Source organism: Ursus arctos, unplaced genomic scaffold (genome assembly GCF_023065955.2).
Source record: "Ursus arctos isolate Adak ecotype North America unplaced genomic scaffold, UrsArc2.0 scaffold_25, whole genome shotgun sequence".
Classification (NCBI taxonomy): Eukaryota; Metazoa; Chordata; class Mammalia; order Carnivora; family Ursidae; genus Ursus; species Ursus arctos.
Genome location: NW_026622930.1, coordinates 44,158,379 through 44,175,711, shown reverse-complemented (window position 1 = coordinate 44,175,711; position 17,333 = coordinate 44,158,379). Strand labels below are relative to the sequence as shown.

The window sequence follows — 17,333 nt, the reverse complement described above, 5'->3', positions numbered from 1 at the left end:
TGCAGAAGTGACTGGAGAGGAGAAGTAAGCAGGCAAGCCTTTGAAAGGCCTTCTACTATGCAGCAGCTCCCAAAAGCAAGGCAGGCCTCCCCCCCCCCCTTCTAAAGGGAATCAGTCAGACTTCCTCTTTTGCAAGCAGTGTGTTTTATATTTAAAAATCAACCTGCTGCCGACTGCAAACAAACAATAAGCAAATTCAAATAAAGGAGCCCTACCAAATCCAACCCATTTGGTCAAAGATAACTGCAGGTGCCAGAGAGGCCAGGCTATCACTGGGGGGAGGGTCGACTTCGAATTTTGTTTTTCTCCTAAAGGGAAAGTCGAACAGCATGAGGTCTATGACTCACTTTTATTCCTTAATCTCCCTCACTCTTTACCTTCAATTCTTAGTGGAAGGAAACATGGTATTTGGGGTGGGGAAAAAAACCAACAACAAAGAAAACAAAAAAGAATCCCACAGCAAATATAATGGTAAGCAGCCAAAGTTTGAACTGACTTCTGTTGCAGCACCACAAGGAAAAAAAACTGTCCAAGAACCTGGATCCTCTGCCACCCTCTTCCAGTATCCTTGTCTCAGTTTGCCTACTGTGGAGCCGCAAAGGAGGCCTTTGGATTAAGGGTTTCTTAGTCTACTTGCCTAGGAGACACTGCAGCTAAAGGTGTCTAAAAATAAGATGCTGGTTCCTAGCATTGCTGATTTTTACCCCCTTGAACTGCCCATGATGAGACCAGCAAATGCTGCCTTTGGAGTCGCGGGAGCAGCTGTTTACCGCACTGTCCCGGAGTCTGCTGCCCTCCACCCTAGGTACCCCAGGTAAAGGCCTGAAAGTGCCCCTTAGAGTCAGCTTTTCAGTGAAGGCTCTCCCTTAGGCCCTGCCCCCAATCTCCCAACTGGAATCTCCAGAGGCCTGAGGCCACACTGAAACCTGAAAAAAACCCTGAAAAATCACTCATCCCAGTCTCTAGTTAAAAATCTGCTCCAAGAACCAATAGTCACATTTTAGGCTCATGGGCCATTAATAAAAATCTCCTTAACATTCAAATGGCTCTAAAATGCGTTGATGGCGGATTACTGGGGCCTAATGGACGTCGTGTGTGACAACATGGTTCCTGAATAGCGATGTTCTGGAGTGGGTGTCTGACCACAGCTACTTGATTATCAGCTTACAGCCAAACCACATTTTAGCTGCGATGCTCTTAAGAAGAGGCGTTCTTCCCGACAGCAGAGCGGGAGACTTCTGTGTTCTTCATTTAACCGGATTTAACAAACGCATTGAGTTTTGGAAAGGGGAGGGGAAAACTTGGCTGTAGGCATAAGGTCACCTCCAGACGTAAGAGGGGCGGGTCGCCGGCCACTGCCCCTCCCCCCTGCTTTTAATGGAGCGGTGCCCGAAAGGCGGTGGCTGGGGTCGCCGGAGGCCTGTCCTGGGGATGTCTGCGTTGCCCTAAGTCCGGGGCTTCCCCGCGGGACTCCCGCGCTCCTCCGCCTCGGCGCAGAGCCCCTGAGGCCGCTGCCGGCGCGCCCCGACCAGGCCCGCCGCGTCTGGAACACTCGCGGGGCCCTCCTGTCGGCGCCGCGCAAGCCTTCGGGCCTGGCCGCTCGCAGTCGACGGCGCTGAGGACGCCCTGGCAGCGGCCGCGCCGCCAGGGACCGAGCGGGTTCCCGGGTTTCCAGGAAAAGTGGGGCAGGCGCACCGTGTTCCCATTCTCCACACTCCTCCACCCTCCTCACCCCTCCCTCTGCTAACCTCCCCAGCCCCAGCGGCGCCCCCGGGCAGAGGTTACTGGGAGAACGGAGGGCCTGCCGGGCACCGCGGGGGAGTTACTCCGGTGGCCCGAGAGGCAGCTTCGCGCCAGCCGCCGGGACCGCAAGACCACGACCCCCAAGCCGTACCTCCGACGGCAGCGGGCCTCGAACCCGCCGCGCCCCGCGCGCTGCTCGCCTCCGCACGAGGCCGGGTGGCCAGGTCCCCTGTGGAGACTGAGGAGAAGGCTCGGGCCCCCGGCACGGGGCCGCCGCTCTGGGAAGCGGGAGGTCGCGGGGGACAGCCGTCCGCGTGCTCCACCTTCAGCCGCTTCCGCGGGCTTCCTGACGGCCAGGGTGCTGCGTGGGAGTGGGACGACGCGGGAGGCCGCAAGGCCCCCGGGTCCAGGCCGACGTGGCGCCCCTCTCGCCGCACGCCCACCGTTGCCCCACTCCGAGCGAGCTCCGAAGTCCACACTTCCGCCTTCCAACTCCTTGTGGCGAAAAGACGCGGGAACCGCGACAGACGTGTCCTTAGAGCACGCGACTAGGCGTAACCCCTGCCTCCCGGGCCGGGTCTGGGCCCGCGAGGTGTCGCCGGCGCCACCCCGGGGTCCTCGCGGCCTTGCGCGCACCTGCGCCTCGAGGCCTGGGCGCCGGCTGCGGGCGGCTTCCGGTTCCACCTGGTGCCCCGCGCCCGCGCACGTTCACACGACTGGTTACCGGTGTTGCAAAGTGAATACTGAGTTCGAGTTTTGAACACTAAGGGTGTACATATAAAGCTTTTCCTGAGTCCTTCTTGCCCACTGACCCAACCAAGCTTGTGAACCTTTGAGTTATGTTTGGTTCGAAATTTCCAGCCATTCATTCTTAATTGCTATGGCAATGCTAAGGAATTTTTTTTTATACGGGGGACAGATATTTTGGAGCTTTTACACAGACACACGCACACCTATCCCAAAATGAAATTAGGTAATTTTGGAATGAAGAATCACATTAACATTATAAATTTTAAATTGATGCAAGTCTCTAATGGAAATGCATTTTTCAATAGCTCTTCTCCTGATTAAGTTGATTCTATTTTTAATTTTCATCTAAGTTGGCCATTTTGAAGCTTTAGAAGGCTAACAAGAACTCAGTCTATTTATTATCTCTACCAAAAAAGCATAGCTTTATTTAGTCTTAAAATTGACCATGGGTAGGGCCTTCTGATCTTGAGATGGGGAAGAAGTGGAAAACTTGATACAAACATACATTGTTTTCAATAACAAATATTTGAGTTGATTAAACCAATAATCTTGATTCCTGACCATTTTAAATGGACGCATTGCTTTTTCTTTTCCTCCCCCCCCCCCTCCTTTCTCCTCCTTTTCCTTTTACATGTATAGCTACAGGTATGGAGCATATAATACACACTTTTATTAAGAGATGCCTGAGCTGATATCTTTTTCAGGAATTCTTAACCTGTGGTTCAAACTTCCCTTTAGGGATGGTTGTCCATGAATAGATTTTAGGGGATGGGTAAATTCCCTCAACTGTATAGAAAAATTTTTTTGTCTTTGTTCAGTTTAATTTTTCTGGGCAGAAGATCTATAGCTTTCATTAAATTCACAAAAAAGGCTGTAACCAGCTCAGATTAAGAGACGTTGGTTTTTATGATTCCTGTCTTGTGAACCAAGGGTGAACTTGGAGATGAAAACTTGTAGTTCTCACTAAAAGCTGGACAAGGTGACAGCCGAGTGATATTTAGATCCACCCCTAAGTTTTTGAAAACTTGATTTTTTTTAAGCAAAGTAATCGAAAAAGTCTCTTTTATTTGTATATCTTATCTAGGTAGGCCTAATTTGAATTATTGTCCATGAGGCTGTTTATGTATAACACATTGTAAAATAATAAATAAATAAGACTGATTTTTGATATTATCTACACATGAAATATAAAGTAGAAAATTTAAGCAAATATTTTAATGATTCAGACCAAAAAGCCTCTTTAACAAAGCAAAACAATCAACAGTAATAACAACAGAAGTATTATCTGGCCCTAATTTAAAACGTTAGAAAATGTAGTGTGGATTGGATCTCTCTTTCTTTTCGTGCACATACATAAATTTAGAAACCATGCCTGCGTTCCCAAATTTTTCTGTTGAAAGGTTTTTCATTTTCCATAAAGTTTAATGATTGTCAAAGGGGGATGAAATGATAGATAAGGGGAGGGGGGACCTTCAGACTGAATCAGAAGGAGGGCATGGCTCTAACATCCAGGTAAGGAATTCAAGGGCAGATGGTATAGTCACCTGTAGGGGACCCAGGGTAGAATTTAAATAAAATACTCAGAGGCCTGTCTTCAGAACCGCAGATCTAGCACCCCCACCCCACCCCCACCCCCCGCCACAACTCCCCAGCTTACTTCCAACCTTGTCTGAGAGGATATCTTCCATTAGTGCAAGAGGAAGCATAATCTACGGGTTTATTTAGCATTTGATCTTTGCGCAGAGGCTTCCATTTAGAGTAACCATTGCAGCTAAGATTTGGATCTGGTCCCTAAAATAGCCTGAACCGAGCGACCTCAGGCAAGTAGACGCAAGATACTAGCAATTTATTTCATATCAGCTCCCAAGCCATCACCAGATGATAACAACCCTTGGACACCGTTAATCTCTGCTTGACTCAAACTGGTGACCGGAAGGTGAAAGGCAGGGCGTTATCTCTGAGCAATTCATGTGGCCTTCCGCAGATTGCCAGTTGGGCCAATACAATTGAAGCCTCTTCTCCAGTGGTTACTTTAAAATTTCATATCCAAGGTCTTTGGTCTTTGTTGGGCTGGAAGGTAGGAGGGCTTTATCAAGGAAAATGCCCGAGGGCCGAGATGTGGGAGCTTAGAATCCAATACAAATTAGAAAGGTTGTAAAGGTAACTGTGTGTTTTCCCTGCCCAATAAACTTTAAACATCACTGTGACTATGACTAGAAAAAGCCTCTGGAAATGAATGTTTTTTTTGCCAAACAGTAGAGGGGAAGTGCACATTAAAAAATAAAAGGCAAAGTACTATCTAGAATTGGTTTTATTGTTTTGAAAATGGCCTTATTTTTGCAATTTGGAAGGTCAGTTCAGATCTCCGTATAGTCATCCGGTATCATTTCAGAGCTAGAAGGGGCAGCAGAAAGTGGGGGGAACAGTGGAGAATAAAGGAGAGGGGTGTCCCGGTGAACGAAAGCTGTCCTGTGTGTTGGTGCCTAGAGTTAAGCCAGGGTAGGGGACCTGTGGGGCAACTGCTAACTATTTGCACTTTTCAAACATGTAGAGGGAACAGTTTTAGCGTCATATCCCAGGGTACTCAGCTCTAGCCTGAAGTCATAGAAACGTGCCGTTACTGCTTGGTGGAATTATTCTGCCTCTGCCACTCCAATATCCTTGTCATAATCATTCTATTTGATTTTGCTAAGATGGCTCTGGAAAAGGTTGACAGATAAAAAAAGAAAATTGAGAGGTTTCAAAAATACTCCTGCTATTTTAATAATATGTTGTTTAAGGTCCCTGCGTTGGAAGCGGGTTATTGAAGGTAAAAGTAAACACAAATTATTTTAGGTATTTTTAGCCATAAGCTCCCTTGGACAGGATCAAAGACCAACTTGACATATGCAGAATTTCAGTCAGTCAGCAAACAGTGTCACAGAGACATCCCGCTATGTTGTTCCATATCTTCATTCCTAGCCCCTTTGTTCGCTGACCTAGCTTTTTAATTAACTGGTATCTGCAACCCTACTCCATTGTTTGCTATCTTGTCCCCAAAATGATACACTAAATAAACAAGCCAAGTTATAATTACTAATCTCAGGATGAGCACGTTGTATACAATTGGTAAAGGGACGCCCCTTAGGATAAAAAGTCACCGATTGATTAAAAAGTGGTGTGTTTTGTAACGTTGGAAGATTTTTTAAGTGACTGTGGGGAAATAGGATATGGAATAAACAGTGAAGTCTTGTTACTGCTTAAGACTGGCCTTGCCTCCAATGTCATGCTGATAGAATGTTCAAAGAAACATAAAAAGAATCACAGCATTTGCCTGGTCAGATAAGAGGCAAAGCAAAATGTTTAGATGTTTGGAGGAGATTACAACTTCAGGACTCTCTCTTCCTAGTATGTGTCTGCTCCATGAGAAGTGGTCTGGACAGAGTCTAGAGCCTGGCTAGAGGAGACCAGGCCTGTGTTCTCCTGGTCTGGTACTTCTCTATCTTCATGATGGTAGTGATGAAGGTTGGATCAATCTTCCATATTGAAATGATTTGCATATATCTTAACCCAATCAGGGGGACGTTGGACTAGGTGATTTACTCAGCCTTGCAAAGATCTATCCAAATGGGCAAATTTACTGCTTTCCAGAGGTCAGTTTTTTTTTTGGTTTTGTGTGTGTGTGTGTTTGTTTGTTTGTTTCTTTTCTTTTTTTTTTTTTTTTTTACTGTAGGTCTAGAACTTTTACGTTTCTGTTCCTCACTGATAACTTGAGTGGATTTGGTGCCAAGCCAAGTCTGTAGCTTCCCTTGTGGAAGTGCAGTCTGGTCTCATCCTGCTTATCTTTTCTGAACATCCTGAGCTTTTTCTGAGCTCTGGTTAATTTTACCTCAACTCTATGTACAAATTGGGTTGTTGTGGTGGTGGTGTGGAAAGGAGGTATTTGTTTTTTGCCTGTATCTCTAGCTCCCCTAATATTGTAGAAACCCTCATTACAACTTTATTTAATAAGTAACTGTGACTTCCGGGTGCCCTAGAAAATATAAGTCGATACCTATGATTTGCTATTTGTGAAATTGACCCCTAGTTTCACCCGAAGAGTAGTTAAGGATAGCGGTAGAGCCTTCAGGCTTTAAATCCTGGGTTTAAATGTCTGGGTTTAAATCCAAACTCCTCTATAAGGAAGTAGATATTTTTCCTTATGAAGATTATCTGACCCCTCTGTGCCTTAGTGTCCTCACTTGCAAAACAGGAAAAATAATAGTTCCTATTTCCCTGATTGTTGTGAGGATTAAAGCACTTAGCACTTAGCTCAGTGTTTCAATCCATGTTCCCTGTTACTAGTACCACCATTATTGTCATTGTCATCATAGTCCATCTCTGGCCAGCAAGACTGAGCCAGAGTCAGATGCCTTGATGAGCTAATGACTCTACTCATTCTACTAAAAAGACAAGAATACAGATACAGGAAGAATGCAAGAAGAGTGGTCATGTAATATTATATAATATGTATCAAACTATAGATGTAGCCTGACTGCAAGGTTAAATTCATTTTGCATTGTGTTTGTCTCTGTCACAAAGAGTCTCTGTTTTTGTTCAACAGTCAAAGAAACCATAAGGATTTCAAAATCTGCAAATATATTTGGAAAGAAGGAAGTAAGAGCAAAGACAAACTTGACAAGGGGTCAAGGTGTAACAAAACAAACCACCCTGCCATCTTAAATCATACTTCTCGTCCTCTCTATATAAGATTTAAAATATTTATCCATTATTACAAGTAGTTTTTTCCCCAGCTCCAAACGCTCTGAACCCCAACCTGCTCTCACTGTTGTTAAGGATGATACTAGCATCCTTATTCCCACATACCGTAGGTTAATTCAGTCTGAGGGCAATGTGTATTGCCGCCTCCTCCTCATTTCTAAAAATGCTGTCAAAACATGATTTTAATTTCCTTTTAAATGTGGCTTAAACAGGCCTGCCAACACATTTCACAATTTTCCCCCTAAACATTGGCGTCTAACAAGAAAAGTGAGGTAAAGTTGTTTAGTAATAAAATAATAAAGACCTTGTAAATTGGGCCCTTGGTTTAAAAAAAGAAGAGAATAATTGGGAATAAAAAATGCTTTATGCAAATCAACTAGTATGGATGATGGCAGAAGGAGAAGAGAAGGGGTAATGAATTTGTTCAAATGAATTTACTGAAGACGGCAGTTCAGCTCTCTAAGGAATCACGGAGGAAACGAGTTACGTGGCTAGAGGGGCTGATATCTCAAGAAAGCCTGAATAGGCAAAATAGACCACATTTGCAAAGAGCAAAGCTTCAGTCATCAGCTTCCACGGGTCTTCAGGTCTGTGCAATTTGTTTAAAATTACAAAATCAAAACATGTCTCTGAGGGCGTGGACAGGGAGGCAGGACCTCCTTTGTGATGTCTGCGAGGGAGCAGGGACCAGACAACCACTTGCAAGTGTCTGAAAAGGCATCACCCATCAGAATTGTCCAGGGTCATCCAAGGGGCTAATCTGGAGTAAAAATACAAAACAAGAAATCTCTCAGTGGTGACCTCTCAGATGCTGTGGAAGAGTCCCTCAGGGGAAGGGCACAATCTCCAGTCGGGAGCACTGAAAGCTCTGGAGGGAAGATCTCTTGGAATGAAGCCTGGGGAACTGTCCAGCATCAGCGGAGAGCTCGACTCATGGCTAAGTGACCTGTTAGGTGAGAATTTCCACCTACAATGTACCTAATTGCATACTTATTAAACACCACTCTTCTTTTCCAAGTCTTTTTGACAGTTATGACTGTCAAATGGTGTTATTGCCAAAGGGATTTTTGTAGGTTCATATAGGTTTGCATTTGTTCCACGAGGAAATGTTAGTTATTTAATAAGAGCCGGTTTTTGCCTTGAAGACACTTCAGCTTTGACCTCTTCAGGAAATTGAAAGAATAACCAAGTACGTTGTAGCTTCTCACGCCCGCCAGAAATTTCTCTGAACAATAGACACTAACCGTATTCCTAACAATTATATGAATAATAAAATCATAATATTTTTCTGGCCCCAGAGACATGAAAATGGATATTAGAATGGCTACAGGAAATGATTCTCAGGTGTCAAACTTACAAAATGAAGCTTCCACTTAAACTTTGATTAGGATTTAGGAAAACCGGGACCATCACGAGATGTATCTGTTCCTTCAGTAACTATTTGAGGGTCTCCTCTGTACCGGGCACTCCCCAGGCACACAAGGTTTCTGCTTCCATGGAGCTCACATTCATGTTCATGGGAGACCATACTGCTGGGTGGTCCCAACAGGAGCCGAAACTTCCAAGTCTAAAGGAAACTATCGGTGGGTTTAAAGATGTATGGAAATGTAAGTGACAGAAGCTGTATGTTTGTTGGTACTCTAATGAATGAAAACACGTATTTTCAAAACACATTCGAATAGAATTCAGATGTTCTAATGAACGGAAGCGGTTTGTAATGCTCCCCACTCAAGCCCCTCTGGGTGTCCTGGGCATGTGGAGGGAGGTTGGAGCACGTGAGATACTCTGCACTGAGAACATACGTGGGTCCTAGGGTGTGAGGCCGCTGCAGCTCCATATGGTGTCCTGTGTCCTGGCCTTGTTGTGTGACAGTTGCTGCTAACAAGCTTGGCTTTGGCTTGAACATCTTTGAAACTAACCCCTCCTTTACCCCCTCCAATTGCCTCAATCAAACTGACTCCTGAAAAAACAGGGCTGTTAATGGAATGGCCAAAGTGTCACTGGGATAGGCAAAAGCAATCATTTAGTGTTTTCTACAGACATCCTGACTGTAAATTAAAGAAAGGCCTTTCTGGAAAAGACAGCCCATTAAGAGACCACTTAATGTTTAATTACATGCAGTTGGAAACTCTGCAGAGTAGCAGCACAGCCAAACAGGGCATCAGAATCTAAGACAGACACAGTGGCTGGTGCAGAGTTTCCTTTTGAGTTCCAGGTACAAAAATTCAAGCCCAGAGTGGTGTATTCTCACACTCCGAGGCTGCCATAATACTTAATTATTACTGTCCCTGTGGTGTAATATGATCTTGGAAAATGTCACACAAGAATTCCTCCAAATTGTTTGTTTCATTACTCTTCCTCCTCCTCCCCAGTTTCTATTTCTTGGCTCTGTTCTTTTCTGCAGTTGCCTTTCTCTCTCTCTTTCCTCCCTCCAAATGGCATTGTGATGTTGAATTCACCAGGTGTGCAAACTTCCTCCCTCATCTGACACTTCTTTGGCAGAAAGCACAGGTAGCCCAGCAGGTATTGTCAGGGTCAAGTTAAAAAATAACAAAACCTGCCAATGCAGATTTTCTTCTCGTGGCGCCTGGCATCAATGGGCTCGCAAAAAGACTGCTGTGGCTTTAATATTTCCCTTTTTACAGCTGGCATGAACTTGGCAGTCTATCCGCAGCTCACCACCTTTCTCCCACTCTGTCTTCATCAGAACCAGAGGATGGCCAGCGTTTCCCCTGGTCCTAAGGCAGGGGTGGGGGGGTGGTAGGGACAGAAGCAGAATGGAGAATGGCATTGTTCTATTTAGAAAAAGTTGACGGCAACAAGTACTGCTGTTAGGTCTCGATTTAAACCTCGTTGGTCATGGTTAGGTCCTTGATTCAGTGGAAGCAAGCTGAGTTGGTAAAATATTGGAGATGTTTAATGTCTGTGATGGTCTTCTAAAATTTAAGACCAAAAGGAAACGTGGTACTGTAAGTAGTGAGTTACATGCCAAATGAGTGCCAAAGGTCTTACCTGCTAGCTGAACTTGGAAACTAGTTGTACCAGGGTTTTGTTTTTGTTTTCTTTTTAAATTTTTAAAAATTAATTAATTAATTAATTTAAATAATCTCTACACCCAACGCGAAGCTTGAACTCAAAACCCCGAGATCAAGAGTCGCATGCTCTTCTGACTGAGCCAGCCAGGCGCCCCTGTTTTCTCTTCTAGGATCTAGGGTTAATCCTACTAAAAATAATCCTACTGGGGAAAAAAGTGAATATTCATGTCTTTAAGCAATCAGACTTGCTACAGACATTAGAAAGCTTTGTCTGCGGTACATCTAGCTTCCACAGCCCCACACTGTTCCCAAGTCTTTCTCAGGCGGTGCGACCTGCACTGACATTCTTGAACCTTGTCAACAGCCGACGCTCCCAACACATTGTTATAACACAATGAAATTGAATGATCAAATCAAGCTACAAAATGGCTTTCTATACATATGTTCATATTTCCTTTAATAATACAGTGGGATTATACTTATTATCTAATTTAGTGTGCAAGTCCTTATTTCTACTGTGTCAACTATGGGGCTGGCCTTGTTCACAGTTGACTCCTCGTTGACAGTTGAATTTCCTGAAGGAGAGGGGTGTGTGTGTATGAGAGAGAGAGTGAGAGAGAGAAAGAGAGAGAAGATGGTGGCATATCTAGACATTGTTAGGTTTCTGGCCAAGTTCTGATTCCTCTGTTCTACTCTTTCTGGGCCAGGGAGAAAGACTAGATAACATTTCCTCAGGCTGAATGGCTGTGGGGCTCCTTCTGACACTTTTCTGCTATAAAACATGTGGAGTTGTGGATACTACAAGACGTCATTTTGTTGCCTGTACCAGTGGTTTCACTTTTTTTTTTTTTTTTAAGAAAGCTCTATGCAGGGCTTGAACTCACGACCCCCAGATCAAGAGTCACATGCTCTATGGACTGAGCCAGCTGGGCACCCGTGCCTACACTGGTAGTAAAGAAAACCCCAGTGTACTTTAGGATGCAATATTGATCAAGATGGGGGGTTTTCTTGCAGATAATACTCTTTCATTTTATAAGACAGATAGGCATTCTGCTAAGAAATAAAATGGTTCATATATTTGGAATAATCACTAATACCTATTAGGTAGTATTAAAAGCTTCTGATCCATGAAGCCATTAAATTTACATCAAACATGTAATAAACTAATTATACTATTAATGGGGAGAGAAAAAAAGTATGTTGAAGAACTTTTTATTAATTTTTTTTTTTACAAAAATTGCATTGCTAGATACAAAATATTATCTATGTTTAAACATTCCAGGCACGAGGCAAGTGATTGTATTGTCAGGGAAAAACCGCCTCCCCTCAAGTTAATGGCTGATGTGATGATGCTCTAAGCCCCCATTAGCTATCCATCCTGATCTCAGATTAATCGGGCATAGCCGTGAAACCGGGATTGGTTGCTGTCTCCATATTACCAGTTTCAGCTGCAGAAGTTGACCAGTAAACACTTTATCACAGAGTACAGAAGTCAGGGAGAGATGGTGATGAACGTCTACCAGCATCATATTCATACATATGTGTGTACACATGTGTGCAACACACACACACACACACACACCCTCGTTTATTTGTTGACTTTTCACGTGTCTGTCGTCTCACTATAGAGGATGAAATTTTTAGGGGTTTTCACTTTAAAATTACTTTTATCCCCTCAGTACCCAGTCTAGGACTTGGAATACAGCAGGTGCCTAATACAAAGAAGTTGTTGATACGTAATGATGGCTCTAGCAGCCAAAGACAAGGCCAGAGGGCACTCATCTGTCTGTTTTGTACCCTTTCTACCCTGACAGAGATCGTACGTTGATCTCTCACCTACCCATCCTGTTTTCTCCTCGCCACCTTCCCATCTGTTTTTTCATGCTGCTATTAAATTTAGTTTCTAGAAACCAGATCTGTAACACAGAAAGGCCACAGGACCCTATATCGAGCAAAACTGTTGTTCTTGGCATTCCTTGGCAATTCTCTGACTTGTGCTTTGATTCATGTTATACCCTTTCTGCCTGCTAAACCATTTCTCATCCTTCCAGACAGCTCAAATATCACCATCTCTGTGAAGACTTCCAGCTCGGCTACCGCCTCCCTGACTAGTTAATCCCTCTGTCTACCAAGTTCTCACAGCACTTTGCTAGTACTAATGTTTAGCACTTATTACAAGTTATCATAACTGTTTGTTTACATGACTGTCTTTCCAGCTAGACCATGAGCTACACAGGGCAGGGGGCCAGCTAAACCTTAGCCACCTTACAATCTCAGCACCCAATAGAGGGTACAGCACACACAATAGTTCTTTAATAAATATTAATTGAATTGAATGGGTTTTTCATTATCAGCCTTCTGCAGAAGAATTTTAATGATGAATGTTTTGAGACAAAAACAGAATTGACAGAATTGAGGGGGATGTCACAGGGGACCATAGTCATTGACATTAAATGATAATTAAGATGCTGTAACGGGATCATAGTCGTTATGATAAACTATAATTATATCAATAATTAATATTAATAATCAACTGTATTACTATTATTATCATCTGTGATAATTGATTATAATTATTATTAATGATACCTATTATTTATCTACTGAATGCTGACTATGTACCAAGCACTTGCTAATCATTTAGATATTTGTTTACAGCCTATTTTTTAGATAAGTACATAGGCACAGAGTTTTGAGGATAGGTCCAATGCTGCATCCCCAGGAAATGATAGAGTTGGGATTTGAAACCCAACTCTTGGATCCAGCCCATGCTCTTAGTCATTTTTCTGTTGCTGGAAGGATAGCCTGGCTCTAGGGATCTGCTAAATATGCTTCCTAAAGCATTCACCAAGTATAGGTACTCTAAATGCAGTGGGGTTTCCCTCCAGGGCAGGGATCCTAGTCCCTTTCTGTGCTTTGGACTCCTTTGGCAGTCTGTTGATGCTTATAGACTGCTTAGAACATTTGGGGTGCCTGGGTGGCTCAGTTGGTTAAGCAACTGCCTTCGGCTCAGCTCATGATCCCAGGGTCCTAGGACTGAGCCCTGCGTCGGGCTCCCTGCTCAGTGGGGAGCCTGCTTCTCCCTCTCCCACTCTGCCTGCTTGTGCTCTCTCTCTCTGTCAAATAAATAAAATCTTTAAAAAAAAAAAAGAACATTAAAAAAAATTTTTTTTTCTTATGTAAAAAGGGTTTTATTTGCAGGAGAACGGGACCATAATGGAAAAAGTCAAATCCCATGTTGTCAACTGACTCCTCCAACCCCTCCTTTGTCTTCTCTTTCTTCTCCTCTGCTGCCACTGCGGTGACACCGGCAGCAGAGCTGCAGATCCTGGGACAGCAGGGACAGCCACGGCCACACCAGCGGGCACACTGGCCAACTTACCAATACCCAGGGCGATGACATCCTCAATACTTTTCCATTCAGCTCACTGATGCCCTTGTCGAGCTGGTCATCATCCGCCTTGATGCCCACGCTGTCCAGATTCTTCTTGATGCCCTTGACACTGGGGGGAGCCATTACCCCCGAGGGTGGCCAGCAGGTAGGAGGGCATGTAGTGCATTTCATGGCATCAGGGACTGAAGGGCTTTTTTTTTTTTTTAAGTAGGCTGTACACCCATCCTGGGGCTTGACCTCACCACCCCAAGATCAAGAGTCATATGCTTGGAGCGCCCGGGTGGCTGTCAGTTAAATATCTGCCTTCAGCTCAGATCATGACCACCCCAAGTTCAGGAGTCATATGCTCTACTTACTGAGCCAGCCAGGAGCTCCTCCTCAGAACATTTTTAAATGCATTAAAAATATGTAGAATTGCAAAGGAAACCAAGTAATTGAATATAGCTATCAAAATAATTAAAAAGTTATGGTATAGTAATATGTACCTTTCTTTATTAATGCCTTAAATATACGATCTAGCAATTAGTCTAATAATGACTTTAATTCTGAGGTATTGATGGGCCTAAACAATATTTTGAGGTATCTGCAACTACTGAAATATGAAAATGTCTGTGATCTCTCTATTCAAGACAAAGTCACAGGCACTGCTCAAGGTATTGAAGTATGGTGCCTATATTCATAATGGAAGAAAATGCTAAATTTCTATACTAGGTGAGTGCAATTAAAGATGTGGTTTTTTTCTTCCATCCAAGTTCTTGGACCATCCCCCTCCCCCGAACTCTATGTACAAACACTTTGTATATGTGTATGTGGGGACTGGTCCCATGAACTTCAGATTAAGAATCCATGGTCTAGAGAGGAGGGATTTTCTGCCTTTTTGATGAGGTTGGGATGCTCAGAGATTGAAGTGAGGCAGGTGGAAAAAAGTTGTCATGTGCACAGAAATGGCACAAAGTCAGAGGCAAGAAGTACATAGTGAAGGAATATAATAAAGGAGGAGGAGGAGAAACCTAGCAGCATTAGAGCCTTGCAACAGGTAAGCAGCTCTTCCTTTGTGGCGTGAACCCAGAGATTTTCAGAAGAAGGTGGTGAAAGAATACTTGGAGGAATCTTAAAATGTACATACAAGTCTTAACAATCAGAAGAAATTCTGTCGCTGTCCCCAACAGGAAGAGACGCATTGTGTTGTTACTACACTGAAGAGCACAAGGGATCTGTGCGTGCAATTGTCACGTGAGGGTAAAGTGGGCGGTGTCCCCATCTTCTTGAATTATGCAGTGGTATACAGCAAGGGTCATAAAACCCACTACCCTCTATCTACTTCAACTGATTCAAATTGGAAAACGGCACAGTGCAAACCCTAACCTAGTATATATCTTTATCAGCTTTGAAGAGATAGGCACTCCAAAGCTTGCAGGCACAGGTGGTATTTCGATCACTCTAAACTGCAAGTTTGTCATTCCAATGGTATCAAATGCCTCCATTTGGAATTCAGGTACACTAAGATCTGATCCCTTTTTTTTCCCTCTTAGGGCCTGTCGCTTTTTCTCATGCACTTTATATTCTTGGCAATTAGACCAATCAAAATTTTTTGCCAACTTCCAGTTGATTCTTTTCTGCAAATCCCAACACCAATAATGTTTTTCTCCTATTGCAATCACCAAATCCTAATCATTGTTTATCTGATTCTTTAAAAGATTCACGTATTTATTTTAGAGAAAGTGAGCGAGCACGAGTGGGAGGGGCAGAGGAAGACAGAATCTTTAGCAGATGCTGTGCTGAGCATGGAGCCCCGCGCGAGGGGCTCAATCTCACGACCATGACCCGAGTTGAAACCAAGAGCTGGATGCTAAACTGACTTCACCACCCAGGGGCATCCTGTAAGGCTCAACTCAAATTCTGCCTCTTTTGTAACATTTTTTAAAAGATTTTATTTATTTGTTTGACACGTAGAGAGAGAGTGCACAAGCAGGGGGAGCGGCAGGCAGAGGGAGGAGAAGCGGACCCTCCACTGAACAGAGAGCCCAGGACCCTGGGATCGTGACCTGAGCTGAAGGCAGATGCTTACCCAACTGAGCCACCCAGGCGCCCCCAAAGCAGTTGTGGCCTTTGAAGAAAAATCATACCAGAAAAAGTGCCTAATAATGGGAGGAAAAGCAGAACAGGAAGTAAAAAACAATACTTAGGGCCCTGGATAGTTCTGTATCAATAGAACATATATGAGTAATAAAGTGAACTTGGAGTATTAACCAGTGTTGTAAATATAATTGCACAGTTACCACCCTATTGGTAACGATAAGATCACAAATAGAATGTGGGAAGTAAAATTGTGTATATTTGATTAAGAAATTTAAAATTTTCCATTAGAAGTGGAAGTATAAAAAGTTGGAGTGACATGATCAGAGTTGCCTCCTTATGAAAATGACTGTGGTAGTAGCTGAAGGATGAATTATAGCGAAGAGATTTAAAGTAGAAACACCAGTTGGCAGCCATTTAAATAGGGCACCTGGCTAGCTCAGTGGGTAAAGCATGTGACTCTTGATCTTGCGGTCATGAGTTCAAGCCCCAAACTGGGGGTAGAGTTTACTTAAAAAAAATTTTTTTTAAAACAAATAAATAGTCCAAATGAGATACAATAAATACCCACTTAAGACTTCAAGGTTTCACATCCAGGTGCCTGAGAATATGATGATGTTCTTAAGAAGAGAACATAGAAAAGGATTTGGGGGCACCTGGGTGGCTCAGTTGATTGCACTTCCGACTCTGGATTTCAGCTCAGGTCATGATCTCGGGGTCCTGGGACTGAGCTCCGTGCCCAGAGGGGGGTCTGCTTGGGACTCTCTCCCTCTGCCTTTGTCCCCCACCACCCCCTCCCCTGAGTGTGTGTGCGCTCATTCTCTCAAATAAATAAACCTTAAAAAAATAAAAGGATTTGGAAGGCAGTTGCAGGATAAGAATGGTTTGGGCTCTAAAAGCTACTGGGGTGCAGGAGAAGTGAGAGCTTCCCAATCAGGAAAGAAACACACTGTAGACTGAATTAGTAGAAATACAATGTCCCAATCATCACCGCAGAACTGCAACCAGGTCTGGGTCCACTTTATGAAGGACTTTGAAAAATACGGTGACTTGCAAATTCAGTTAAAGAACACTGGAGGAAATTTGGAATATTTAATAAATAGGGAGGATATAATCACTGTCTTTAAATATGGGAGACATAGAAAAAGTAAAGAAGGAATTAATTATATTCTAGAGTGAAAGGTGGTGGGCGTGGTGGGAGATAGAGTTACAAGGAGAAAAATTTTGGCTTGTCCTAAGAAATAATTTAGCAACAATGAGAGCCACCAAATAGTGCGAAACACTAACTTGCAGAGGAGCGAACAAACTCTTCCTCCGTGAACCAGTCACGCAGAAACAGGATGAAACTTTGGTCACATGTTTTGTAGACAGAATTTCTGTAGTCTATGGAAGGGAGGTTGAATTACAGGATGTTTAAGATATCTTGCTAATTTAAAATCTTTGGTTTTTATTAGCCAAGGAAACCTTTATTTCCTCCTGTCCTGGTGGGAGTGAGCCCCCTTCTCTGTGCTCAGGAAGCTGTCCCTGTCATACTGATAGCACACATGGTGGTAATAGGTTGTCTGTCTTCTTCATTAGAGTGTCATTTCTTTGAG

General features: G+C 43.6%; 1 pseudogene; it reads right to left on the bottom strand.

Annotated features, from left to right (window-relative positions):
* Positions 1-2,291: 2,291 nt before the first annotated feature.
* Positions 2,292-13,828, bottom strand: LOC113242313 (60S acidic ribosomal protein P2-like; annotated as a pseudogene).
* Positions 13,829-17,333: the final 3,505 nt, after the last annotated feature.